The sequence below is a fragment of the Oncorhynchus masou genome, unplaced genomic scaffold (genome assembly GCF_036934945.1).
Source record: "Oncorhynchus masou masou isolate Uvic2021 unplaced genomic scaffold, UVic_Omas_1.1 unplaced_scaffold_3946, whole genome shotgun sequence".
In the NCBI taxonomy this organism is placed as follows: domain Eukaryota; kingdom Metazoa; phylum Chordata; class Actinopteri; order Salmoniformes; family Salmonidae; genus Oncorhynchus; species Oncorhynchus masou.
In genome coordinates this window covers 1-26,933 of record NW_027010348.1, presented here as the reverse complement: position 1 = coordinate 26,933, position 26,933 = coordinate 1, and the positions used below count along the sequence as shown (strand labels likewise).

Genomic DNA, 26,933 nt, shown 5'->3' with positions numbered 1-26,933 from the left:
AGGGATGTCATTGAGATGACAGGATAGAGTGCAGGCAGAGATGGAATACAAATTCATCGCCTTCTGTATCACCAACTTTGCAGGGTGGCAAGCCTGCTCGAAATTCCAAGCAGATGGTTGTTTGCGAAGTCAGTTGGTGCTTCGGCAGAGAAAATAATCACCTACCGTGAGGCTTGAACCCACGACCCTGAGATTAAGAGTCTCATGCTCTACCGACTGAGCTAGCCAGGTACCTCTATTGTGATTTTGACTTGTTTCGAATATCGTACATCACAGTTTCTGCTAAATATGGTGATCATTGATTTTTTGTTGATGGATCATGTGGTGCAATCTGTTAGCGTGTTGTACTTATACAGCAGTATACAGCAATTAGATGACAAGGTTATAAGTTCAAGCCCCACCAGGAGCAAGTATTCTTCTTGAATCCTCTGCCTGTCTATTTCTTGTCCGGAAAATTATCATTTATTCCATCCATTTCGGAGGACTTTTCATAGGTAATAGGGATGTCATTGAGATGACAGGATAGAGTGCAGGCAGAGATGGAATACAAATTCATCGCCTTCTGTATCACCAACTTTGCAGGGTGGCAAGCCTGCTCGAAATTCCAAGCAGATGGTTGTTTGCGAAGTCAGTTGGTGCTTCGGCAGAGAAAATAACCACCTAACGTGGGGCTCGAACCCACGACCCTGAGATTAAGAGTCTCATGCTCTACCGACTGAGCTAGCCAGGTACCTCAATAGTGATTTTGACTTGGTTCGAATATCGTACATCACAGTTTCTGCTAAATATGGTGATCATTGAGTTTTTGTTGTTGGATCCTGTGGTGCAATCTGTTAGAGTGTTGTACTTATACAGCAGTATACAGCAATTAGATGACAAGGTTATGAGTTCAAGCCCCACCAGGAGCAAGTATTCTTCTTGAAGCCTCTGCCTGTCTATTTCTTGCCATGAAAATGATCATTTATTCCATCCATTTTGGAGGACGTTTCATAGGTACTAGGGATGTCATTGAGATGACAGGATAGAGTGCAGGCAGAGATAGAATACAAATTCATAGTCTTCTGTATCACCAGCTATGCAGAGTGGAAAGCCTGCTCGAAATTCCAAGCGGATGGCTGTTTGCGAAGTGAGTTGGTGCTTCGGCAGAGAAAATAATCACCTAACGTGGGGCTCGAACCCACGACCCTGAGATTAAGAGTCTCATGCTCTACCGACTGAGCTAGCCAGGTACCTCAATAGTTATTTTGACTTGGTTCGAATATCGTACATCCCAGTTTCTGCAAAATATGGTGATCAGTGAGTGTTGTTGATGGATCCTGTGGTGCAATCTGTTAGCGTGTTGTACTTATACAGCAGTATACAGCAATTAGATGACAAGGTTATAAGTTCAAGCTCCACCAGGAGCAAGTATTCTTCTTGAATCCTCTGCCTGTCTATTTCTTGTCCGGAAAATTATCATTTATTCCATCCATTTCGGAGGACTTTTCATAGGTAATAGGGATGTCATTGAGATGACAGGATAGAGTGCAGGCAGAGATGGAATACAAATTCATCGCCTTCTGTATCACCAACTTTGCAGGGTGGCAAGCCTGCTCGAAATTCCAAGCAGATGGTTGTTTGCGAAGTCAGTTGGTGCTTCGGCAGAGAAAATAATCACCTAACGTGGGGCTCGAACCCACGACCCTGAGATTAAGAGTCTCATGCTCTACCGACTGAGCTAGCCAGGTACCTCAATAGTGATTTTGACTTGTTTCGAATATCGTACATCACAGTTTCTGCTAAATATGGTGATCATTGAGTTTTTGTTTTGGATCCTGTGGTGCAATCTGTTAGAGTGTTGTACTTATACAGCAGTATACAGCAATTAGATGACAAGGTTATGAGTTCAAGCCCCACCAGGAGCAAGTATTCTTCTTGAATCCTCTGCCTGTCTATTTCTTGTCCGGAAAATTATCATTTATTCCATCCATTTCGGAGGACTTTTCATAGGTAATAGGGATGTCATTGAGATGACAGGATAGAGTGCAGGCAGAGATGGAATACAAATTCATCGCCTTCTGTATCACCAACTTTGCAGGGTGGCAAGCCTGCTCGAAATTCCAAGCAGATGGTTGTTTGCGAAGTCAGTTGGTGCTTCGGCAGAGAAAATAATCACCTAACGTGGGGCTCGAACCCACGACCCTGAGATTAAGAGTCTCATGCTCTACCGACTGAGCTAGCCAGGTACCTCAATAGTTATTTTGACTTGGTTCGAATATCGTACATCCCAGTTTCTGCAAAATATGGTGATCAGTGAGTGTTGTTGATGGATCCTGTGGTGCAATCTGTTAGCGTGTTGTACTTATACAGCAGTATACAGCAATTAGATGACAAGGTTATGAGTTCAAGCCCCACCAGGAGCAAGTATTCTTCTTGAAGCCTCTGCCTGTCTATTTCTTGCCATGAAAATGATCATTTATTCCATCCATTTCGGAGGACTTTTCATAGGTAATAGGGATGTCATTGAGATGACAGGATAGAGTGCAGGCAGAGATGGAATACAAATTCATCGCCTTCTGTATCACCAACTTTGCAGGGTGGCAAGCCTGCTCGAAATTCCAAGCAGATGGTTGTTTGCGAAGTCAGTTGGTGCTTCGGCAGAGAAAATAATCACCTAACGTGGGGCTCGAACCCACGACCCTGAGATTAAGAGTCTCATGCTCTACCGACTGAGCTAGCCAGGTACCTCAATAGTTATTTTGACTTGTTTCGAATATCGTACATCACAGTTTCTGCTAAATATGGTGATCATTGAGTTTTTGTTGTTGGATCCTGTGGTGCAATCTGTTAGAGTGTTGTACTTATACAGCAGTATACAGCAATTAGATGACAAGGTTATGAGTTCAAGCCCCACCAGGAGCAAGTATTCTTCTTGAAGCCTCTGCCTGTCTATTTCTTGCCATGAAAATGATCATTTATTCCATCCATTTGGAGGACTTTTCATAGGTAATAGGGATGTCATTGAGATGACAGGATAGAGTGCAGGCAGAGATGGAATACAAATTCATCGCCTTCTGTATCACCAACTTTGCAGGGTGGCAAGCCTGCTCGAAATTCCAAGCAGATGGTTGTTTGCGAAGTCAGTTGGTGCTTCGGCAGAGAAAATAATCACCTAACGTGGGGCTCGAACCCACGACCCTGAGATTAAGAGTCTCATGCTCTACCGACTGAGCTAGCCAGGTACCTCAATAGTTATTTTGACTTGGTTCGAATATCGTACATCCCAGTTTCTGCAAAATATGGTGATCAGTGAGTGTTGTTGATGGATCCTGTGGTGCAATCTGTTAGCGTGTTGTACTTATACAGCAGTATACAGCAATTAGATGACAAGGTTATGAGTTCAAGCTCCACCAGGAGCAAGTATTCTTCTTGAATCCTCTGCCTGTCTATTTCTTGTCCATGAAAATGATCATTTATTCCATCCATTTTGGAGGACTTTTCATAGGTAATAGGGATGTCATTGAGATGACAGGATAGAGTGCAGGCAGAGATGGAATACAAATTCATCGCCTTCTGTATCACCAACTTTGCAGGGTGGCAAGCCTGCTCGAAATTCCAAGCAGATGGTTGTTTGCGAAGTCAGTTGGTGCTTCGGCAGAGAAAATAATCACCTAACGTGGGGCTCGAACCCACGACCCTGAGATTAAGAGTCTCATGCTCTACCGACTGAGCTAGCCAGGTACCTCAATAGTGATTTTGACTTGTTTCGAATATCGTACATCACAGTTTCTGCTAAATATGGTGATCAGTGAGTGTTGTTGATGGATCCTGTGGTGCAATCTGTTAGCGTGTTGTACTTATACAGCAGTATACAGCAATTAGATGACAAGGTTATGAGTTCAAGCTCCACCAGGAGCAAGTATTCTTCTTGAATCCTCTGCCTGTCTATTTCTTGTCCGGAAAATGATCATTTATTCCATCCATTTCGGAGGACTTTTCATAGGTAATAGGGATGTCATTGAGATGACAGGATAGAGTGCAGGCAGAGATGGAATACAAATTCATCGTCTTCTGTATCACCAACTTTGCAGGGTGGCAAGCCTGCTCGAAATTCCAAGCAGATGGTTGTTTGCGAAGTCAGTTGGTGCTTCGGCAGAGAAAATAATCACCTAACGTGGGGCTCGAACCCACGACCCTGAGATTAAGAGTCTCATGCTCTACCGACTGAGCTAGCCAGGTACCTCTATAGTGATTTTGACTTGTTTCGAATATCGTACATCACAGTTTCTGCTAAATATGGTGATCATTGAGTTTTTGTTGTTGGATCCTGTGGTGCAATCTGTTAGAGTGTTGTACTTATACAGCAGTATACAGCAATTAGATGACAAGGTTATGAGTTCAAGCCCCACCAGGAGCAAGTATTCTTCTTGAAGCCTCTGCCTGTCTATTTCTTGCCATGAAAATGATCATTTATTCCATCCATTTTGGAGGACTTCTCATAGGTAATAGGGATGTCATTGAGATGACAGGATAGAGTGCAGGCAGAGATGGAATACAAATTCATAGTCTTCTGTATCACCAGCTATGCAGAGTGGAAAGCCTGCTCGAAATTCCAAGCAGATGGCTGTTTGCGAAGTGAGTTGGTGCTTCGGCAGAGAAAATTATCACCTAACGTGGGGCTCGAACCCACGACCCTGAGATTAAGAGTCTCATGCTCTACCGACTGAGCAAGCCAGGTACCTCAATAGTGATTTTGACTTGTTTCGAATATCGTACATCACAGTTTCTGCTAAATATGGTGATCATTGAGTTTTTGTTGTTGGATCCTGTGGTGCAATCTGTTAGAGTGTTGTACTTATACAGCAGTATACAGCAATTAGATGACAAGGTTATGAGTTCAAGCCCCACCAGGAGCAAGTATTCTTCTTGAAGCCTCTGCCTGTCTATTTCTTGCCATGAAAATGATCATTTATTCCATCCATTTTGGAGGACGTTTCATAGGTAATAGGGATGTCATTGAGATGACAGGATAGAGTGCAGGCAGAGATGGAATACAAATTCATCGCCTTCTGTATCACCAACTTTGCAGGGTGGCAAGCCTGCTCGAAATTCCAAGCAGATGGTTGTTTGCGAAGTCAGTTGGTGCTTCGGCAGAGAAAATAATCACCTAACGTGGGGCTCGAACCCACGACCCTGAGATTAAGAGTCTCATGCTCTACCGACTGAGCTAGCCAGGTACCTCTATAGTGATTTTGACTTGTTTCGAATATCGTACATCCCAGTTTCTGCAAAATATGGTGATAATTGAGTTTTTGTTGATGGATCCTGTGGTGCAATCTGTTAGCGTGTTGTACTTATACAGCAGTATACAGCAATTCGATGACAAGGTTATGAGTTCAAGCCCCACCAGGAGCAAGTATTCTTCTTGAAGCCTCTGCCTGTCTATTTCTTGTCCGGAAAATTATCATTTATTCCATCCATTTCGGAGGACTTTTCATAGGTAATAGGGATGTCATTGAGATGACAGGATAGAGTGCAGGCAGAGATGGAATACAAATTCATCGCCTTCTGTATCACCAACTTTGCAGGGTGGCAAGCCTGCTCGAAATTCCAAGCAGATGGTTGTTTGCGAAGTCAGTTGGTGCTTCGGCAGAGAAAATAATCACCTAACGTGGGGCTCGAACCCACGACCCTGAGATTAAGAGTCTCATGCTCTACCGACTGAGCTAGCCAGGTACCTCAATAGTGATTTTGACTTGGTTCGAATATCGTACATCCCAGTTTCTGCAAAATATGGTGATCAGTGAGTGTTGTTGATGGATCCTGTGGTGCAATCTGTTAGCGTGTTGTACTTATACAGCAGTATACAGCAATTAGATGACAAGGTTATGAGTTCAAGCCCCACCAGGAGCAAGTATTCTTCTTGAAGCCTCTGCCTGTCTATTTCTTGCCATGAAAATGATCATTTATTCCATCCATTTCGGAGGACTTTTCATAGGTAATAGGGATGTCATTGAGATGACAGGATAGAGTGCAGGCAGAGATGGAATACAAATTCATCGCCTTCTGTATCACCAACTTTGCAGGGTGGCAAGCCTGCTCGAAATTCCAAGCAGATGGTTGTTTGCGAAGTCAGTTGGTGCTTCGGCAGAGAAAATAATCACCTAACGTGGGGCTCGAACCCACGACCCTGAGATTAAGAGTCTCATGCTCTACCGACTGAGCAAGCCAGGTACCTCAATAGTGATTTTGACTTGTTTCGAATATCGTACATCACAGTTTCTGCAAAATATGGTGATCAGTGAGTTTTTGTTGTTGGATCCTGTGGTGCAATCTGTTAGAGTGTTGTACAGCAGTATACAGCAATTAGATGACAAGGTTATGAGTTCAAGCCCCACCAGGAGCAAGTATTCTTCTTGAAGCCTCTGCCTGTCTATTTCTTGCCATGAAAATGATCATTTATTCCATCCATTTTGGAGGACGTTTCATAGGTACTAGGGATGTCATTGAGATGACAGGATAGAGTGCAGGCAGAGATGGAATACAAATTCATCGCCTTCTGTATCACCAACTTTGCAGGGTGGCAAGCCTGCTCGAAATTCCAAGCAGATGGTTGTTTGCGAAGTCAGTTGGTGCTTCGGCAGAGAAAATAATCACCTAACGTGGGGCTCGAACCCACGACCCTGAGATTAAGAGTCTCATGCTCTACCGACTGAGCTAGCCAGGTACCTCTATAGTGATTTTGACTTGTTTCGAATATCGTACATCACAGTTTCTGCTAAATATGGTGATCATTGAGTTTTGTTGATGGATCCTGTGGTGCAATCTGTTAGAGTGTTGTACTTATACAGCAGTATACAGCAATTAGATGACAAGGTTATGAGTTCAAGCCCCACCAGGAGCAAGTATTCTTCTTGAAGCCTCTGCCTGTCTATTTCTTGTCCATGAAAATGATCATTTATTCCATCCATTTCGGAGGACTTTTCATAGGTAATAGGGATGTCATTGAGATGACAGGATAGAGTGCAGGCAGAGATGGAATACAAATTCATCGCCTTCTGTATCACCAACTTTGCAGGGTGGCAAGCCTGCTCGAAATTCCAAGCAGATGGTTGTTTGCGAAGTCAGTTGGTGCTTCGGCAGAGAAAATAATCACCTAACGTGGGGCTCGAACCCACGACCCTGAGATTAAGAGTCTCATGCTCTACCGACTGAGCTAGCCAGGTACCTCCATAGTGATTTTGACTTGTTTCGAATATCGTACATCACAGTTTCTGCTAAATATGGTGATCATTGAGTTTTGTTGTTGGATCCTGTGGTGCAATCTGTTAGAGTGTTGTACTTATACAGCAGTATACAGCAATTAGATGACAAGGTTATGAGTTCAAGCCCCACCAGGAGCAAGTATTCTTCTTGAAGCCTCTGCCTGTCTATTTCTTGCCATGAAAATGATCATTTATTCCATCCATTTTGGAGGACGTTTCATAGGTACTAGGGATGTCATTGAGATGACAGGATAGAGTGCAGGCAGAGATAGAATACAAATTCATAGTCTTCTGTATCACCAGCTATGCAGAGTGGAAAGCCTGCTCGAAATTCCAAGCGGATGGCTGTTTGCGAAGTGAGTTGGTGCTTCGGCAGAGAAAATAATCACCTAACGTGGGGCTCGAACCCACGACCCTGAGATTAAGAGTCTCATGCTCTACCGACTGAGCTAGCCAGGTACCTCAATAGTGATTTTGACTTGGTTCGAATATCGTACATCCCAGTTTCTGCAAAATATGGTGATCAGTGAGTGTTGTTGATGGATCCTGTGGTGCAATCTGTTAGCGTGTTGTACTTATACAGCAGTATACAGCAATTAGATGACAAGGTTATAAGTTCAAGCTCCACCAGGAGCAAGTATTCTTCTTGAATCCTCTGCCTGTCTATTTCTTGTCCGGAAAATTATCATTTATTCCATCCATTTCGGAGGACTTTTCATAGGTAATAGGGATGTCATTGAGATGACAGGATAGAGTGCAGGCAGAGATGGAATACAAATTCATCGCCTTCTGTATCACCAACTTTGCAGGGTGGCAAGCCTGCTCGAAATTCCAAGCAGATGGTTGTTTGCGAAGTCAGTTGGTGCTTCGGCAGAGAAAATAATCACCTAACGTGGGGCTCGAACCCACGACCCTGAGATTAAGAGTCTCATGCTCTACCGACTGAGCTAGCCAGGTACCTCTATAGTGATTTTGACTTGTTTCGAATATCGTACATCACAGTTTCTGCTAAATATGGTGATCATTGAGTTTTTGTTGTTGGATCCTGTGGTGCAATCTGTTAGAGTGTTGTACTTATACAGCAGTATACAGCAATTAGATGACAAGGTTATGAGTTCAAGCCCCACCAGGAGCAAGTATTCTTCTTGAAGCCTCTGCCTGTCTATTTCTTGCCATGAAAATGATCATTTATTCCATCCATTTGGAGGACTTTTCATAGGTAATAGGGATGTCATTGAGATGACAGGATAGAGTGCAGGCAGAGATGGAATACAAATTCATCGCCTTCTGTATCACCAACTTTGCAGGGTGGCAAGCCTGCTCGAAATTCCAAGCAGATGGTTGTTTGCGAAGTCAGTTGGTGCTTCGGCAGAGAAAATAATCACCTAACGTGGGGCTCGAACCCACGACCCTGAGATTAAGAGTCTCATGCTCTACCGACTGAGCTAGCCAGGTACCTCAATAGTGATTTTGACTTGGTTCGAATATCGTACATCCCAGTTTCTGCAAAATATGGTGATCAGTGAGTGTTGTTGATGGATCCTGTGGTGCAATCTGTTAGCGTGTTGTACTTATACAGCAGTATACAGCAATTAGATGACAAGGTTATGAGTTCAAGCTCCACCAGGAGCAAGTATTCTTCTTGAAGCCTCTGCCTGTCTATTTCTTGCCCGGAAAATTATCATTTATTCCATCCATTTCGGAGGACTTTTCATAGGTAATAGGGATGTCATTGAGATGACAGGATAGAGTGCAGGCAGAGATAGAATACAAATTCATAGTCTTCTGTATCACCAGCTATGCAGAGTGGAAAGCCTGCTCGAAATTCCAAGCGGATGGCTGTTTGCGAAGTGAGTTGGTGCTTCGGCAGAGAAAATAATCACCTAACGTGGGGCTCGAACCCACGACCCTGAGATTAAGAGTCTCATGCTCTACCGACTGAGCTAGCCAGGTACCTCAATAGTGATTTTGACTTGTTTCGAATATCGTACATCCCAGTTTCTGCAAAATATGGTGATCAGTGAGTGTTGTTGATGGATCCTGTGGTGCAATCTGTTAGCGTGTTGTACTTATACAGCAGTATACAGCAATTAGATGACAAGGTTATGAGTTCAAGCCCCACCAGGAGCAAGTATTCTTCTTGAAGCCTCTGCCTGTCTATTTCTTGAAGCCTCTGCCTGTCTATTTCTTGCCCATGAAAATCTATCATTTATTCCATCCATTTGGAGGACTTTTCATAGGTAATAGGGATGTCATTGAGATGACAGGATAGAGTGCAGGCAGAGATGGAATACAAATTCATCGCCTTCTGTATCACCAACTTTGCAGGGTGGCAAGCCTGCTCGAAATTCCAAGCAGATGGTTGTTTGCGAAGTCAGTTGGTGCTTCGGCAGAGAAAATAATCACCTAACGTGGGGCTCGAACCCACGACCCTGAGATTAAGAGTCTCATGCTCTACCGACTGAGCTAGCCAGGTACCTCTATAGTGATTTTGACTTGTTTCGAATATCGTACATCACAGTTTCTGCTAAATATGGTGATCAGTGAGTGTTGTTGATGGATCCTGTGGTGCAATCTGTTAGCGTGTTGTACTTATACAGCAGTATACAGCAATTAGATGACAAGGTTATGAGTTCAAGCTCCACCAGGAGCAAGTATTCTTCTTGAAGCCTCTGCCTGTCTATTTCTTGCCCGGAAAATTATCATTTATTCCATCCATTTCGGAGGACTTTTCATAGGTAATAGGGATGTCATTGAGATGACAGGATAGAGTGCAGGCAGAGATGGAATACAAATTCATCGCCTTCTGTATCACCAACTTTGCAGGGTGGCAAGCCTGCTCGAAATTCCAAGCAGATGGTTGTTTGCGAAGTCAGTTGGTGCTTCGGCAGAGAAAATAATCACCTAACGTGGGGCTCGAACCCACGACCCTGAGATTAAGAGTCTCATGCTCTACCGACTGAGCTAGCCAGGTACCTCTATAGTGATTTTGACTTGTTTCGAATATCGTACATCACAGTTTCTGCAAAATATGGTGATCATTGAGTTTTTGTTGTTGGATCCTGTGGTGCAATCTGTTAGAGTGTTGTACTTATACAGCAGTATACAGCAATTAGATGACAAGGTTATGAGTTCAAGCCCCACCAGGAGCAAGTATTCTTCTTGAAGCCTCTGCCTGTCTATTTCTTGCCCTGAAAATGATCATTTATTCCATCCATTTTGGAGGACTTTTCATAGGTAATAGGGATGTCATTGAGATGACAGGATAGAGTGCAGGCAGAGATGGAATACAAATTCATCGCCTTCTGTATCACCAACTTTGCAGGGTGGCAAGCCTGCTCGAAATTCCAAGCAGATGGTTGTTTGCGAAGTCAGTTGGTGCTTCGGCAGAGAAAATAATCACCTAACGTGGGGCTCGAACCCACGACCCTGAGATTAAGAGTCTCATGCTCTACCGACTGAGCTAGCCAGGTACCTCCATAGTGATTTTGACTTGTTTCGAATATCTTACATCCCAGTTTCTGCAAAATATGGTGATCAGTGAGTGTTGTTGATGGATCCTGTGGTGCAATCTGTTAGCGTGTTGTACTTATACAGCAGTATACAGCAATTAGATGACAAGGTTATGAGTTCAAGCCCCACCAGGAGCAAGTATTCTTCTTGAATCCTCTGCCTGTCTATTTCTTGCCCTGAAAATTATCATTTATTCCATCCATTTTGGAGGACTTTTCATAGGTAATAGGGATGTCATTGAGATGACAGGATAGAGTGCAGGCAGAGATGGAATACAAATTCATCGCCTTCTGTATCACCAACTTTGCAGGGTGGCAAGCCTGCTCGAAATTCCAAGCGGATGGCTGTTTGCGAAGTGAGTTGGTGCTTCGGCAGAGAAAATAATCACCTAACGTGGGGCTCGAACCCACGACCCTGAGATTAAGAGTCTCATGCTCTACCGACTGAGCTAGCCAGGTACCTCCATAGTGATTTTGACTTGTTTCGAATATCGTACATCCCAGTTTCTGCAAAATATGGTGATCAGTGAGTGTTGTTGATGGATCCTGTGGTGCAATCTGTTAGCGTGTTGTACTTATACAGCAGTATACAGCAATTAGATGACAAGGTTATAAGTTCAAGCTCCACCAGGAGCAAGTATTCTTCTTGAATCCTCTGCCTGTCTATTTCTTGTCCGGAAAATTATCATTTATTCCATCCATTTCGGAGGACTTTTCATAGGTAATAGGGATGTCATTGAGATGACAGGATAGAGTGCAGGCAGAGATAGAATACAAATTCATCGCCTTCTGTATCACCAAGCTTTGCAGGGTGGCAAGCCTGCTCGAAATTCCAAGCAGATAGTTGTTTGCGAAGTCAGTTGGTGCTTCGGCAGAGAAAATATTCACCTAACGTGGGGCTCGAACCCACGACCCTGAGATTAAGAGTCTCATGCTCTACCGACTGAGCTAGCCAGGTACCTCTATAGTGATTTTGACTTGTTTCGAATATCGTACATCACAGTTTCTGCAAAATATGGTGATCATTGAGTTTTTGTTGTTGGATCCTGTGGTGCAATCTGTTAGAGTGTTGTACAGCAGTATACAGCAATTAGATGACAAGGTTATGAGTTCAAGCCCCACCAGGAGCAAGTATTCTTCTTGAAGCCTCTGCCTGTCTATTTCTTGCCATGAAAATGATCATTTATTCCATCCATTTTGGAGGACGTTTCATAGGTACTAGGGATGTCATTGAGATGACAGGATAGAGTGCAGGCAGAGATAGAATACAAATTCATAGTCTTCTGTATCACCAGCTTTGCAGGGTGGCAAGCCTGCTCGAAATTCCAAGCGGATGGCTGTTTGCGAAGTGAGTTGGTGCTTCGGCAGAGAAAATAATCACCTAACGTGGGGCTCGAACCCACGACCCTGAGATTAAGAGTCTCATGCTCTACCGACTGAGCTAGCCAGGTACCTCAATAGTTATTTTGACTTGGTTCGAATATCGTACATCCCAGTTTCTGCAAAATATGGTGATCAGTGAGTGTTGTTGATGGATCCTGTGGTGCAATCTGTTAGCGTGTTGTACTTATACAGCAGTATACAGCAATTAGATGACAAGGTTATGAGTTCAAGCCCCACCAGGAGCAAGCATTCTTCTTGAAGCCTCTGCCTGTCTATTTCTTGCCATGAAAATGATCATTTATACCATCCATTTTGGAGGGCGTTTCATAGGTACTAGGGATGTCATTGAGATGACAGGATAGAGTGCAGGCAGAGATAGAATACAAATTCATCGCCTTCTGTATCACCAACTTTGCAGGGTGGCAAGCCTGCTCGAAATTCCAAGCGGATGGCTGTTTGCGAAGTGAGTTGGTGCTTCGGCAGAGAAAATAATCACCTAACGTGGGGCTCGAACCCACGACCCTGAGATTAAGAGTCTCATGCTCTACCGACTGAGCTAGCCAGGTACCTCAATAGTGATTTTGACTTGGTTCGAATATCGTACATCCCAGTTTCTGCAAAATATGGTGATCAGTGAGTGTTGTTGATGGATCCTGTGGTGCAATCTGTTAGCGTGTTGTACTTATACAGCAGTATACAGCAATTAGATGACAAGGTTATAAGTTCAAGCTCCACCAGGAGCAAGTATTCTTCTTGAAGCCTCTGCCTGTCTATTTCTTGTCCGGAAAATTATCATTTATTCCATCCATTTTGGAGGACTTTTCATAGGTAATAAGGATGTCATTGAGATGACAGGATAGAGTGCAGGCAGAGATGGAATACAAATTCATCGCCTTCTGTATCACCAACTTTGCAGGGTGGCAAGCCTGCTCGAAATTCCAAGCGGATGGCTGTTTGCGAAGTGAGTTGGTGCTTCGGCAGAGAAAATAATCACCTAACGTGGGGCTCGAACCCACGACCCTGAGATTAAGAGTCTCATGCTCTACCGACTGAGCTAGCCAGGTACCTCAATAGTGATTTTGACTTGGTTCGAATATCGTACATCCCAGTTTCTGCAAAATATGGTGATCAGTGAGTGTTGTTGATGGATCCTGTGGTGCAATCTGTTAGAGTGTTGTACTTATACAGCAGTATACAGCAATTAGATGACAAGGTTATGAGTTCAAGCCCCACCAGGAGCAAGTATTCTTCTTGAAGCCTCTGCCCTATTTCTGCCATGAAAATGTCTATTCCATCCTTGTCCTAGGGAAAATGACAGGATAGATCATTTATTCCATCCATTTGGCAAGTATTCTTCTTGAGCCTCTGGTCTACGGAAAATTATGATTTATTTTCATTTTGGAGGGAATATGGATGTCATTGAGATGACAGGATAGAGTGCAGGCAGAGATGGAATACAAATTCATCGCCTTCTGTATCACCAACTTTGCAGGGTGGCAAGCCTGCTCGAAATTCCAAGCAGATGGTTGTTTGCGAAGTCAGTTGGTGCTTCGGCAGAGAAAATAATCACCTAACGTGGGGCTCGAACCCACGACCCTGAGATTAAGAGTCTCATGCTCTACCGACTGAGCTAGCCAGGTACCTCAATAGTTATTTTGACTTGGTTCGAATATCGTACATCCCAGTTTCTGCAAAATATGGTGATCAGTGAGTGTTGTTGATGGATCCTGTGGTGCAATCTGTTAGCGTGTTGTACTTATACAGCAGTATACAGCAATTAGATGACAAGGTTATAAGTTCAAGCTCCACCAGGAGCAAGTATTCTTCTTGAAGCCTCTGCCTGTCTATTTCTTGTCCGGAAAATTATCATTTATTCCATCCATTTCGGAGGACTTTTCATAGGTAATAGGGATGTCATTGAGATGACAGGATAGAGTGCAGGCAGAGATGGAATACAAATTCATCGCCTTCTGTATCACCAACTTTGCAGGGTGGCAAGCCTGCTCGAAATTCCAAGCAGATGGTTGTTTGCGAAGTCAGTTGGTGCTTCGGCAGAGAAAATAATCACCTAACGTGGGGCTCGAACCCACGACCCTGAGATTAAGAGTCTCATGCTCTACCGACTGAGCTAGCCAGGTACCTCTATAGTGATTTTGACTTGGTTCGAATATCGTACATCACAGTTTCTGCTAAATATGGTGATCATTGAGTTTTTGTTGTTGGATCCTGTGGTGCAATCTGTTAGAGTGTTGTACTTATACAGCAGTATACAGCAATTAGATGACAAGGTTATGAGTTCAAGCCCCACCAGGAGCAAGTATTCTTCTTGAAGCCTCTGCCTGTCTATTTCTTGCCCGGAAAATTATCATTTATTCCATCCATTTCGGAGGACTTTTCATAGGTAATAGGGATGTCATTGAGATGACAGGATAGAGTGCAGGCAGAGATGGAATACAAATTCATCGCCTTCTGTATCACCAACTTTGCAGGGTGGCAAGCCTGCTCGAAATTCCAAGCAGATGGTTGTTTGCGAAGTGAGTTGGTGCTTCGGCAGAGAAAATAATCACCTAACGTGGGGCTCGAACCCACGACCCTGAGATTAAGAGTCTCATGCTCTACCGACTGAGCTAGCCAGGTACCTCTATAGTGATTTTGACTTGTTTCGAATATCGTACATCCAGTTTCTGCAAAATATGGTGATCAGTGAGTTTTTGTTGATGGATCCTGTGGTGCAATCTGTTAGAGTGTTGTACTAATACAGCAGTATACAGCAATTAGATGACAAGGTTATGAGTTCAAGCCCCACCAGGAGCAAGTATTCTTCTTGAAGCCTCTGCCTGTCTATTTCTTGCCATGAAAATGATCATTTATTCCATCCATTTTGGAGGACTTTTCATAGGTAATAGGGATGTCATTGAGATGACAGGATAGAGTGCAGGCAGAGATGGAATACAAATTCATCGCCTTCTGTATCACCAACTTTGCAGGGTGGCAAGCCTGCTCGAAATTCCAAGCAGATTTATGTTTGCGAAGTGAGTTGGTGCTTCGGCAGAGAAAATAATCACCTAACGTGGGGCTCGAACCCACGACCCTGAGATTTAAGAGTCTCATGCTCTACGACTGAGCTAGCCACCTACCTCTATAGTGATTTTGACTTGTACTTAGAATATCGTACCATCACAGTTTCTGCAAAATATGGTGATCATTGAGTTTTGTTGTTGGATCCTGTGGTGCAATCTGTTAGAGTGTTGTACTTATACAGCAGTATACAGCAATTAGATGACAAGGTTATGAGTTCAAGCCCCACCAGGAGCAAGTATTCTTCTTGAACCTCACCTGCCTGTCTATTTCTTGTCCGGAAAATGATCATTTATTCCATCCATTTCGGAGGACTTTTCAGTTAGGGAATATGGATGTCATTGAGATGACAGGATAGAGTGCAGGCAGAGATGGAATACAAATTCATACCCTTCTGTATCACCAGTTCTGGGACAGTACTGTGGAACCATCAAATTCCAAGCAGATTATTGTTTGGGACTGAGTTGGTGCATCGGCAGAGAAAATAATCACCTAACGTGGGGACTCGAACCATCACCTACCCTGAGATTTATAGTTCATGCTCTACCCTCCAGTATTTATAGTTCTGGGACCGACTGAGCTAGAAGCCAGGTCACCTCTATCCAGTATTTTTGACTGAGTACTGATAGAACATCACCAGTTTCCTAAATATGGTGATCATTGAGTATTTTGTTGTTGGATCCTGTGGTGCAATCTGTTAGAGTGTTGTACTTATCCAGTATACAGCAATTAGATGACAAGGTTATGAGTAGAACCATCACCAGGAGCTCCAGTATTCTTCTTGAAGCCTCTGCCTGTCTATTTCAGTATTTTGTTCCTGAGTATGAAAACCATCATTTATTCCATCCATTTCTGGGAGGTACTGATAGAACCATAGGTACCCTAGGGATGTTCTGAGATGACAGGATAGAGTGCAGGCAGAGATAGAATACAAATTTATAGTTCTTCTGAGTATCACCATCACCTATGCAGTATTTATAGTTCTGGGTGGAAAGCCATCACCTCGAAATTCCAGCGGATGGTTCTTTACTGATAGAACCATGACCCTGGTAGTTCTGGGACAGAGAAAATAATCACCTACCCTCCAGTATTTATAGACCCTGGGAGATTAAGAGTCTCATGTTCTGGGACTGAGTACCCGACTGAGCTAGAACCATCAGGTACCCTCATTTATAGTTCTTTGACTGAGTACTGATAGAACCATCACCTACATCCCAGTTTCTGCAAAGTATGGTGATATGAGTTCTGATGGATCCTGTGGTGCAATCTGATAGAACCATCACCTACCCTCCAGTATTTATAGCAATTAGATGACAAGGTTACTGAGTTCAAGAACCATCCACCAGGAGCAAGTATTCTTCTTGAATTCTGCCTGTCTATTTCTTGTCTGATAGAACCAAACCCTCCAGTATTCATTTATTCCATCCATTTCTGGGAGGACTTTTCATAGAACCAATATGGATGTCTGGGACTTGAGATGACAGGATTTAGAGTTCAGGCAGAGATGGAAATACAAATTCATGGGACTTCTGTATCACCAGCTTTGCAGTATTTATAGATGGACTGTTTAGAACCATCACCTACCCTCCAGTTGGTAGTTCTGGGACTGAGTAGAAAACCATCACCTACCCTCTCGAAGTATTTATAGTTCTGAGATTAAGAGTCTCATGCTCTACCGACTGAGCTAGCCAGGTACCTCTCCAGTTATTTTGACTGAGTACTGATAGAACCATCACCTACCCTCCAGTATTTATAGTTCTGGGAAATATGGTGATCAGTGAGTATTTATGATGGATCCATGCAATCTGTTACCCTCCAGTATTTGTACTTATACAGCAGTATACAGCAATTAGATGACAAGTTCTGGGACTGAGTTGATAGAACCTCACCTACCCTCCAGTATTTATAGTTCTGGGACTGAGTACTGATAGAACCATCACCTACCCTCTGCCTGTATTTATAGTTCTTGTCTGAAGAACCATCATTTACCCTCCATCCATTTTAGTTCTGGGACTGAGTACTGATAGAACCATCACCTACCCTAGGGATGTATTTATAGTTCTGGGACTGAGGCAGACTGATAGAATACAAATTTATAGTTCTGGGACTTCTGTATCACCTACCCTCCAGTATTTATAGTTCTGGGACTGAGTGGAACCATCACCTACCCTCGAAATTTATAGTTCTGGGATGGTACTGTAGAACCATGGGACCTACCCTCCAGTATTGGTGTTCTGGGACTGAGTACTGAGAAAATAATCACCTATTTATAGTTCTGGGACTGAGTACTAGAACCATCACCTACCCTCCAGTATTTATAGTTCTGGGACTGAGTCTGACAGTATTTATAGTTCTACCTATCACCTACCCAGGTATTTATAGTTCTGGGACTGAGTACTGATAGAACCATCACCTACCCTCCAGTATTTATAAATCTGGGACTGAGTGTTGTAGAACCATCACCTACCCTCCAGTATTTATAGTTCTGTGACTGAGTACTGATAGAACCATCAGTACCCTACAGTATTTATAGTTCTGGGACAAGTTGATAGAACCATCACCTACCCTCCAGTATTTATAGTTCTGGGACTGAGTACTGATAGAACCATCACCTACCCTCCAGTATTTATAGTTCTGGGAGTACTTGAACCATCACCTACCCTCCAGTATTTATAGTTCTGGGACTGAGTACTGATAGTTCCATCACCTACCCTCCAGTATTTATAGTTCTGGGATGAGTACTGATAGACCATGACAGGTATTTATAGTTCTGGGACTGAGTACTGATAGAACCATCACTACCCTCCAGTATTTATCAGTTCTGGGACTGAGTACTGATAGAACCATCACCTACCCTCCAGTATTTATAGTTCTGGGACTGAGTACTGATAGAACCATCACCTACCCTCCAGTATTTATAGTTCTGGGACTGAGTACTGATAGAACCATCACCTACCCTCCAGTATTTATAGTTCTGGGACTGAGTACTGATAGAACCATCACCTACCCTCCAGTATTTATAGTTCTGGGACTAGTACTGATAGAACCATCTACCCTCCAGTATTTATAGTTCTGGGACTGAGTACTGATAGAACCATCTTAACTGAGCTACCATCACCTACCCTCCAGTATTTATAGTTCTGGGACTGAGTACTGATAGAACCATCACCTACCCCAGTATTTATAGTTCTGGGACTGAGTACTGAATAGAACCATCACCTACCCTCCAGTATTTATAGTTCTGGGACTGAGTACTGATAGAACCATCACCTACCCTCCAGTATTTATAGTTCTGGGACTGAGTACTGATAGAACCATCACCTACCCTCCAGTATTTATAGTTCTGGGACTGAGTATTGATAGAACCATCACCTAGTATTTATAGTTCTGGGACTGAGTACTGATAGAACCATCACCTACCCTCCAGTATTTATAGTTCTGGGACTGAGTACTGATAGTATTTAAGTTCCATTGATAGAACCACCTACCAGTATTTATAGTATTGATAGAACCATCACCTACCCTAGTTTTGGGACTGAGTACTGATAGAACCATCACCTACCCTCCAGTATTTATAGTTTGGGACTGAGTACTGATAGAACCATCACCTACCCTCCAGTATTTAAAACTGAGTACTGATAGAACCATCACCTACCCTCCATATTTATAGTTCTGGGACTGTAATAGAACCATCACCTACCCTCCAGTATTTATAGTTCTGGGACTGAGTACTGATAGAACCATCACCTACCCTCAGTATTTATAGTTCAAATGTTCAGTTTTCCTGACTGAGTACTGATAGAACCATCACCTACCCTCCAGTATTTATAGTTCTGGGACTGAGTACTGATAGAACCATCACCTACCCTCCAGTATTTATAGTTCTGGGACTGAGTACTGACCCTAGTATTTAAGTTCTGGGACAGTCACCTACCCTCCAGTATTTATAGTTCTGGGACTGAGTACTGATAGAACCATCACCTAACCTCCAGTATTTATAGTTCTGGGAATGAGTACTGATAGAACCATCACCTACCCTCCAGTATTTATAGTTCTGGGACTGAGTACTGATAGAACCATCACCTACCCTCCAGTATTTATAATTCTGGGACTGAGTACTGATAGAACCATCACCTACCCTCCAGTATTTATAGTTCTGGGACTGAGTACTGATAGAACCATCACCTACCCTCAGTATTTATAGTTCTGGGAATACTGATAGAACCATCACCTACCCTCCAGTATTTATAGTTCTGGGACTACTGATAGAACCACACCTACGGTATTTATAGTTCTGGGAGTACTGATAGAACCATCACCTACCCTCCAGTATTTATAGTTCTGGGACTGAGTACTGATAGAACCATCACCTACCCTCCAGTATTTATAGTTCTGGGACTGATTTCCTGATAGAACCATCACCTACCCTCCAGTATTTATAGTTCTGACTAGCTCACTACCCTCCAGTATTTATAGTTCTGGGACTGAGTACTGATAGAACCATCACCTACCCAGAGTATTTATAGTTCTGGGACTGAGTGTATTTATAGTTAGTACTGATAGAACCATCACCTACCCTCCAGTATTTATAGTTCTGGGACAAAATGATTACTGATAGAACCATCACCTACCCTTTATTTATAGTTCTGGGACTGAGTACTGATAGAACCATCACCTACCCTCCAGTATTTATAGTTCTGGGTGAGTACTGATAGAACCTACCCTAACAGTATTTATAGTTCTGGGACTGAGTACTGATAGAACCATCACCTACCCTCTATTTATAGACCTGGGACTGAGTAGATAGAACCATCACCTACCCTTATTTATAGTTCTGGGACTGAGTACTGATAGAACCATCACCTACCCTCCAGTATTTATAGTTCTGGGACTGAGTACTGATAGAACCATCACCTACCCTCCAGTATTTATAGTTCTGGGACTGAGTACTGATAGAACCATCACCTACCCTCCAGTATTTATAGTTCTGGGACATTGATGAACCATCACCTACCCCAGATTATAGTTCTGGGACTGAGTACTGACCATCACCTACCCTCCAGTATTTATAGTTCTGGGACTGAGTACTGATAGAACCATCACCTACCCTCCAGTATTTATAGTTCTGGGACTGAGTACTGATAGAACCATCACCTACCCTCCAGTATTTATAGTTCTGGGACTGAGTACTGATAGAACCATCACCTACCCTCCAGTATTTATAGTTCTGGGACTGAGTACTGATAGAACCATCACCTACCCTCCAGTATTTATAGTTCTGGGACTGAGTACTGATAGAACCATCACCTACCCTCCAGTATTTATAGTTCTGGGACTGAGTACTGATAGAACCATCACCTACCCTCCAGTATTTATAGTTCTGGGACTGAGTACTGATAGAACCATCACCTACCCTCCAGTATTTATAGTTCTGGGACTGAGTACTGATAGAACCATCACCTACCCTCCAGTATTTATAGTTCTGGGACTGAGTACTGATAGAACCATCACCTACCCTCCAGTATTTATAGTTCTGGGACTGAGTACTGATAGAACCATCACCTACCCTCCAGTATTTATAGTTCTGGGACTGAGTACTGATAGAACCATCACCTACCCTACGGTATTTATAGTTCTGGGACTGAGTACTGATAGAACCATCACCTACCCTCCAGTATTTATAGTTCTGGGACTGAGTACTGATAGAACCATCACCTACCCTCCAGTATTTATAGTTCTGGGACTGAGTACTGATAGAACCATCACCTACCCTCCAGTATTTATAGTTCTGGGACTGAGTACTGATAGAACCATCACCTACCCTCCAGTATTTATAGTTCTGGGACTGAGTACTGATAGAACCATCACCTACCCTCCAGTATTTATAGTTCTGGGACTGAGTACTGATAGTATTTAAGTTCTGGGACTGAGTACTGATCACCTACCCTCCAGTATTTATAGTTCTGGGACTGAGTACTGATAGAACCATCACCTACCCTCCAGTATTTATAGTTCTGGGACTGAGTACTGATAGAACCATCACCTACCCTCCAGTATTTATAGTTCTGGGACTGAGTACTGATAGAACCATCACCTACCCTCCAGTATTTATAGTTCTGGGACTGAGTACTGATAGAACCATCACCTACCCTCCAGTATTTATAGTTCTGGGACTGAGTACTGATAGAACCATCACCTACCCTCCAGTATTTATAGTTCTGGGACTGAGTACTGATAGAACCATCACCTACCCTCCAGTATTTATAGTTCTGGGACTGAGTACTGATAGAACCATCACCTACCCTCCAGTATTTATAGTTCTGGGACTGAGTACTGATAGAACCATCACCTACCCTCCAGTATTTATAGTTCTGGGACTGAGTCCAGTATTTATAGTTCTGGGACTGAGTACTGATAGAACCATCACCTACCCTCCAGTATTTATAGTTCTGGGACTGAGTACTGATAGAACCATCACCTACCCTCCAGTATTTATAGTTCTGGGACTGAGTACTGATAGAACCATCACCTACCCTCCAGTATTTATAGTTCTGGGACTGAGTACTGATAGAACCATCACCTACCCTCCAGTATTTATAGTTCTGGGACTGAGTACTGATAGAACCATCACCTACCCTCCAGTATTTATAGTTCTGGGACTGAGTACTGATAGAACCATCACCTACCCTCCAGTATTTATAGTTCTGGGACTGAGTACTGATAGAACCATCACCTACCCTCCAGTATTTATAGTTCTGGGACTGAGTACTGATAGAACCATCACCTACCCTCCAGTATTTATAGTTCTGGGACTGAGTACTGATAGAACCATCACCTACCCTCCAGTATTTATAGTTCTGGGACTGAGTACTGATAGAACCATCACCTACCCTCCAGTATTTATAGTTCTGGGACTGAGTACTGATAGAACCATCACCTACCCTCCAGTATTTATAGTTCTGGGACTGAGTACTGATAGAACCATCACCTACCCTCCAGTATTTATAGTTCTGGGACTGAGTACTGATAGAACCATCACCTACCCTCCAGTATTTATAGTTCTGGGACTGAGTACTGATAGAACCATCACCTACCCTCCAGTATTTATAGTTCTGGGACTGAGTACTGATAGAACCATCACCTACCCTCCAGTATTTATAGTCTGGGACTGAGTACTGATAGAACCATCACCTACCCTCCAGTATTTATAGTTCTGGGACTGAGTACTGATAGAACCATCACCTACCCTCCAGTATTTATAGTTCTGGGACTGAGTACTGATAGAACCATCACCTACCCTCCAGTATTTATAGTTCTGGGACTGAGTACTGATAGAACCATCACCTACCCTCCAGTATTTATAGTTCTGGGACTGAGTACTGATAGAACCATCACCTACCCTCCAGTATTTATAGTTCTGGGACTGAGTACTGATAGAACCATCACCTACCCTCCAGTATTTATAGTTCTGGGACTGAGTACTGATAGAACCATCACCTACCCTCCAGTATTTATAGTTCTGGGACTGAGTACTGATAGAACCATCACCTACCCTCCAGTATTTATAGTTCTGGGACTGAGTACTGATAGAACCATCACCTACCCTCCAGTATTTATAGTTCTGGGACTGAGTACTGATAGAACCATCACCTACCCTCCAGTATTTATAGTTCTGGGACTGAGTACTGATAGAACCATCACCTACCCTCCAGTATTTATAGTTCTGGGACTGAGTACTGATAGAACCATCACCTACCCTCCAGTATTTATAGTTCTGGGACTGAGTACTGATAGAACCATCACCTACCCTCCAGTATTTATAGTTCTGGGACTGAGTACTGATAGAACCATCACCTACCCTCCAGTATTTATAGTTCTGGGACTGAGTACTGATAGAACCATCACCTACCCTCCAGTATTTATAGTTCTGGGACTGAGTACTGATAGAACCATCACCTACCCTCCAGTATTTATAGTTCTGGGACTGAGTACTGATAGAACCATCACCTACCCTCCAGTATTTATAGTTCTGGGACTGAGTACTGATAGAACCATCACCTACCCTCCAGTATTTATAGTTCTGGGACTGAGTACTGATAGAACCATCACCTACCCTCCAGTATTTATAGTTCTGGGACTGAGTACTGATAGAACCATCACCTACTACCCTCCAGTATTTATAGTTCTGGGACTGAGTACTGATAGAACCATCACCTACCCTCCAGTATTTATAGTTCTGGGACTGAGTACTGATAGAACCATCACCTACCCTCCAGTATTTATAGTTCTGGGACTGAGTACTGATAGAACCATCACCTACCCTCCAGTATTTATAGTTCTGGGACTGAGTACTGATAGAACCATCACCTACCCTCCAGTATTTATAGTTCTGGGACTGAGTACTGATAGAACCATCACCTACCCTCCAGTATTTATAGTTCTGGGACTGAGTACTGATAGAACCATCACCTACCCTCCAGTATTTATAGTTCTGGGACTGAGTACTGATAGAACCATCACCTACCCTCCAGTATTTATAGTTCTGGGACTGAGTACTGATAGAACCATCACCTACCCTCCAGTATTTATAGTTCTGGGACTGAGTACTGATAGAACCATCACCTACCCTCCAGTATTTATAGTTCTGGGACTGAGTACTGATAGAACCATCACCTACCCTCCAGTATTTATAGTTCTGGGACTGAGTACTGATAGAACCATCACCTACCCTCCAGTATTTATAGTTCTGGGACTGAGTACTGATAGAACCATCACCTACCCTCCAGTATTTATAGTTCTGGGACTGAGTACTGATAGAACCATCACCTACCCTCCAGTATTTATAGTTCTGGGACTGAGTACTGATAGAACCATCACCTACCCTCCAGTATTTATAGTTCTGGGACTGAGTACTGATAGAACCATCACCTACCCTCCAGTATTTATAGTTCTGGGACTGAGTACTGATAGAACCATCACCTACCCTCCAGTATTTATAGTTCTGGGACTGAGTACTGATAGAACCATCACCTACCCTCCAGTATTTATAGTTCTGGGACTGAGTACTGATAGAACCATCACCTACCCTCCAGTATTTATAGTTCTGGGACTGAGTACTGATAGAACCATCACCTACCCTCCAGTATTTATAGTTCTGGGACTGAGTACTGATAGAACCATCACCTACCCTCCAGTATTTATAGTTCTGGGACTGAGTACTGATAGAACCATCACCTACCCTCCAGTATTTATAGTTCTGGGACTGAGTACTGATAGAACCATCACCTACCCTCCAGTATTTATAGTTCTGGGACTGAGTACTGATAGAACCATCACCTACCCTCCAGTATTTATAGTTCTGGGACTGAGTACTGATAGAACCATCACCTACCCTCCAGTATTTATAGTTCTGGGACTGAGTACTGATAGAACCATCACCTACCCTCCAGTATTTATAGTTCTGGGACTGAGTACTGATAGAACCATCACCTACCCTCCAGTATTTATAGTTCTGGGACTGAGTACTGATAGAACCATCACCTACCCTCCAGTATTTATAGTTCTGGGACTGAGTACTGATAGAACCATCACCTACCCTCCAGTATTTATAGTTCTGGGACTGAGTACTGATAGAACCATCACCTACCCTCCAGTATTTATAGTTCTGGGACTGAGTACTGATAGAACCATCACCTACCCTCCAGTATTTATAGTTCTGGGACTGAGTACTGATAGAACCATCACCTACCCTCCAGTATTTATAGTTCTGGGACTGAGTACTGATAGAACCATCACCTACCCTCCAGTATTTATAGTTCTGGGACTGAGTACTGATAGAACCATCACCTACCCTCCAGTATTTATAGTTCTGGGACTGAGTACTGATAGAACCATCACCTACCCTCCAGTATTTATAGTTCTGGGACTGAGTACTGATAGAACCATCACCTACCCTCCAGTATTTATAGTTCTGGGACTGAGTACTGATAGAACCATCACCTACCCTCCAGTATTTATAGTTCTGGGACTGAGTACTGATAGAACCATCACCTACCCTCCAGTATTTATAGTTCTGGGACTGAGTACTGATAGAACCATCACCTACCCTCCAGTATTTATAGTTCTGGGACTGAGTACTGATAGAACCATCACCTACCCTCCAGTATTTATAGTTCTGGGAGTTCTGGGACTGAGTACTGATAGAACCATCACCTACCCTCCAGTATTTATAGTTCTGGGACTGAGTACTGATAGAACCATCACCTACCCTCCAGTATTTATAGTTCTGGGACTGAGTACTGATAGAACCATCACCTACCCTCCAGTATTTATAGTTCTGGGACTGAGTACTGATAGAACCATCACCTACCCTCCAGTATTTATAGTTCTGGGACTGAGTACTGATAGAACCATCACCTACCCTCCAGTATTTATAGTTCTGGGACTGAGTACTGATAGAACCATCACCTACCCTCCAGTATTTATAGTTCTGGGACTGAGTACTGATAGAACCATCACCTACCCTCCAGTATTTATAGTTCTGGGACTGAGTACTGATAGAACCATCACCTACCCTCCAGTATTTATAGTTCTGGGACTGAGTACTGATAGAGACTGACTGAAACAATAGACTGACTGACTGAAACAATAGACTGACTGACTGACTGACTGACTGAAACAATAGACTGACTGACTGACTGACTGACTGAAACAATAGACTGACTGACTGACTGACTGACTGACTGAAACAATAGACTGACTGACTGACTGACTGACTGAAACAATAGACTGACTGACTGAAACAATAGACTGACTGACTGACTGAAACAATAGACTGACTGACTGACTGACTGACTGACTGACTGACTGACTGACTGAAACAATAGACTGACTGACTGACTGAAACAATAGACTGACTGACTGACTGACTGACTGACTGACTGAAACAATAGACTGACTGACTGACTGAAACAATAGACTGACTGACTGACTGACTGACTGACTGACTGACTGACTGACTGAAACAATAGACTGACTGACTGACTGAAACAATAGACTGACTGACTGACTGAAACAATAGACTGACTGACTGAAACAATAGACTGACTGACTGACTGACTGACTGACTGACTGACTGACTGACTGACTGAAACAATAGACTGACTGACTGACTGAAACAATAGACTGACTGACTGACTGACTGACTGACTGACTGACTGAAACAATAGACTGACTGACTGACTGACTGACTGAAACAATAGACTGACTGTCTGTCCTGATGTCACGTTATTATTAACATTATGATAATAACAGTATGATAATAACAGCATGATCTCTGTGCTCCAATGGGAGTCTGGGTGGAGGATCCCCCCTGACCATCAGACCAATTAAATCTGCTCTCCACCAGGTCTGACCCCTCCGCCCATGAATATTCAGGAGGCAGAATGCAAATGAAACCACTGCGGACACACAGTCGTGCACAACACACACGCACGCACACACACACACACACACAGCCGTGCACAACAAAGAGGTTGGGGGAGAACAAAGGAAGGAGGAACATAGCCTCTCTCCTCCTCTCCTTTCCTCTCCTCTCCTCTCCTCAGTCCCTTCCCTCGTGTCTTCCCTCTGCCTCCTCCCCCCTCTCCTCCTCTCCTCTCCTCTCCTCTCCTTTACTCTCCTCTCCTCAGCCCCTTCCCTCCTGTCTTCCCTCTGC

General features: G+C 43.3%; 27 non-coding genes across 27 annotated transcripts; all 27 read right to left on the bottom strand.

The window, feature by feature from the left end:
* Positions 1 to 657: 657 nt before the first annotated feature.
* On the bottom strand, positions 658 to 730 carry trnak-cuu (transfer RNA lysine (anticodon CUU)). Its single transcript has one exon. It is a non-coding gene; the product is annotated as a tRNA-Lys (tRNA).
* Positions 731 to 1,156: 426 nt separating this feature from the next.
* On the bottom strand, positions 1,157 to 1,229 carry trnak-cuu (transfer RNA lysine (anticodon CUU)). The gene has a single exon. It is a non-coding gene; the product is annotated as a tRNA-Lys (tRNA).
* Positions 1,230 to 1,654: 425 nt separating this feature from the next.
* trnak-cuu (transfer RNA lysine (anticodon CUU)) lies at positions 1,655 to 1,727 on the bottom strand. Its single transcript has one exon. It is a non-coding gene; the product is annotated as a tRNA-Lys (tRNA).
* A 425-nt stretch (positions 1,728 to 2,152) lies between these two features.
* Positions 2,153 to 2,225, bottom strand: trnak-cuu (transfer RNA lysine (anticodon CUU)). Its single transcript has one exon. It is a non-coding gene; the product is annotated as a tRNA-Lys (tRNA).
* Positions 2,226 to 2,650: 425 nt separating this feature from the next.
* On the bottom strand, positions 2,651 to 2,723 carry trnak-cuu (transfer RNA lysine (anticodon CUU)). Its single transcript has one exon. It is a non-coding gene; the product is annotated as a tRNA-Lys (tRNA).
* Positions 2,724 to 3,148: 425 nt separating this feature from the next.
* Positions 3,149 to 3,221, bottom strand: trnak-cuu (transfer RNA lysine (anticodon CUU)). Its single transcript has one exon. It is a non-coding gene; the product is annotated as a tRNA-Lys (tRNA).
* A 426-nt stretch (positions 3,222 to 3,647) lies between these two features.
* On the bottom strand, positions 3,648 to 3,720 carry trnak-cuu (transfer RNA lysine (anticodon CUU)). The gene has a single exon. It is a non-coding gene; the product is annotated as a tRNA-Lys (tRNA).
* Positions 3,721 to 4,145: 425 nt separating this feature from the next.
* trnak-cuu (transfer RNA lysine (anticodon CUU)) lies at positions 4,146 to 4,218 on the bottom strand. Its single transcript has one exon. It is a non-coding gene; the product is annotated as a tRNA-Lys (tRNA).
* Positions 4,219 to 5,143: 925 nt separating this feature from the next.
* Positions 5,144 to 5,216, bottom strand: trnak-cuu (transfer RNA lysine (anticodon CUU)). The gene has a single exon. It is a non-coding gene; the product is annotated as a tRNA-Lys (tRNA).
* A 426-nt stretch (positions 5,217 to 5,642) lies between these two features.
* On the bottom strand, positions 5,643 to 5,715 carry trnak-cuu (transfer RNA lysine (anticodon CUU)). The gene has a single exon. It is a non-coding gene; the product is annotated as a tRNA-Lys (tRNA).
* A 918-nt stretch (positions 5,716 to 6,633) lies between these two features.
* Positions 6,634 to 6,706, bottom strand: trnak-cuu (transfer RNA lysine (anticodon CUU)). The gene has a single exon. It is a non-coding gene; the product is annotated as a tRNA-Lys (tRNA).
* A 426-nt stretch (positions 6,707 to 7,132) lies between these two features.
* On the bottom strand, positions 7,133 to 7,205 carry trnak-cuu (transfer RNA lysine (anticodon CUU)). The gene has a single exon. It is a non-coding gene; the product is annotated as a tRNA-Lys (tRNA).
* A 425-nt stretch (positions 7,206 to 7,630) lies between these two features.
* trnak-cuu (transfer RNA lysine (anticodon CUU)) lies at positions 7,631 to 7,703 on the bottom strand. The gene has a single exon. It is a non-coding gene; the product is annotated as a tRNA-Lys (tRNA).
* Positions 7,704 to 8,128: 425 nt separating this feature from the next.
* trnak-cuu (transfer RNA lysine (anticodon CUU)) lies at positions 8,129 to 8,201 on the bottom strand. The gene has a single exon. It is a non-coding gene; the product is annotated as a tRNA-Lys (tRNA).
* Positions 8,202 to 8,626: 425 nt separating this feature from the next.
* Positions 8,627 to 8,699, bottom strand: trnak-cuu (transfer RNA lysine (anticodon CUU)). Its single transcript has one exon. It is a non-coding gene; the product is annotated as a tRNA-Lys (tRNA).
* A 425-nt stretch (positions 8,700 to 9,124) lies between these two features.
* On the bottom strand, positions 9,125 to 9,197 carry trnak-cuu (transfer RNA lysine (anticodon CUU)). The gene has a single exon. It is a non-coding gene; the product is annotated as a tRNA-Lys (tRNA).
* A 450-nt stretch (positions 9,198 to 9,647) lies between these two features.
* trnak-cuu (transfer RNA lysine (anticodon CUU)) lies at positions 9,648 to 9,720 on the bottom strand. The gene has a single exon. It is a non-coding gene; the product is annotated as a tRNA-Lys (tRNA).
* A 425-nt stretch (positions 9,721 to 10,145) lies between these two features.
* trnak-cuu (transfer RNA lysine (anticodon CUU)) lies at positions 10,146 to 10,218 on the bottom strand. The gene has a single exon. It is a non-coding gene; the product is annotated as a tRNA-Lys (tRNA).
* A 426-nt stretch (positions 10,219 to 10,644) lies between these two features.
* Positions 10,645 to 10,717, bottom strand: trnak-cuu (transfer RNA lysine (anticodon CUU)). Its single transcript has one exon. It is a non-coding gene; the product is annotated as a tRNA-Lys (tRNA).
* Positions 10,718 to 11,142: 425 nt separating this feature from the next.
* Positions 11,143 to 11,215, bottom strand: trnak-cuu (transfer RNA lysine (anticodon CUU)). The gene has a single exon. It is a non-coding gene; the product is annotated as a tRNA-Lys (tRNA).
* A 426-nt stretch (positions 11,216 to 11,641) lies between these two features.
* On the bottom strand, positions 11,642 to 11,714 carry trnak-cuu (transfer RNA lysine (anticodon CUU)). Its single transcript has one exon. It is a non-coding gene; the product is annotated as a tRNA-Lys (tRNA).
* Positions 11,715 to 12,134: 420 nt separating this feature from the next.
* trnak-cuu (transfer RNA lysine (anticodon CUU)) lies at positions 12,135 to 12,207 on the bottom strand. Its single transcript has one exon. It is a non-coding gene; the product is annotated as a tRNA-Lys (tRNA).
* Positions 12,208 to 12,632: 425 nt separating this feature from the next.
* trnak-cuu (transfer RNA lysine (anticodon CUU)) lies at positions 12,633 to 12,705 on the bottom strand. Its single transcript has one exon. It is a non-coding gene; the product is annotated as a tRNA-Lys (tRNA).
* A 425-nt stretch (positions 12,706 to 13,130) lies between these two features.
* On the bottom strand, positions 13,131 to 13,203 carry trnak-cuu (transfer RNA lysine (anticodon CUU)). Its single transcript has one exon. It is a non-coding gene; the product is annotated as a tRNA-Lys (tRNA).
* A 503-nt stretch (positions 13,204 to 13,706) lies between these two features.
* Positions 13,707 to 13,779, bottom strand: trnak-cuu (transfer RNA lysine (anticodon CUU)). Its single transcript has one exon. It is a non-coding gene; the product is annotated as a tRNA-Lys (tRNA).
* Positions 13,780 to 14,204: 425 nt separating this feature from the next.
* On the bottom strand, positions 14,205 to 14,277 carry trnak-cuu (transfer RNA lysine (anticodon CUU)). Its single transcript has one exon. It is a non-coding gene; the product is annotated as a tRNA-Lys (tRNA).
* Positions 14,278 to 14,703: 426 nt separating this feature from the next.
* Positions 14,704 to 14,776, bottom strand: trnak-cuu (transfer RNA lysine (anticodon CUU)). Its single transcript has one exon. It is a non-coding gene; the product is annotated as a tRNA-Lys (tRNA).
* Positions 14,777 to 26,933: the final 12,157 nt, after the last annotated feature.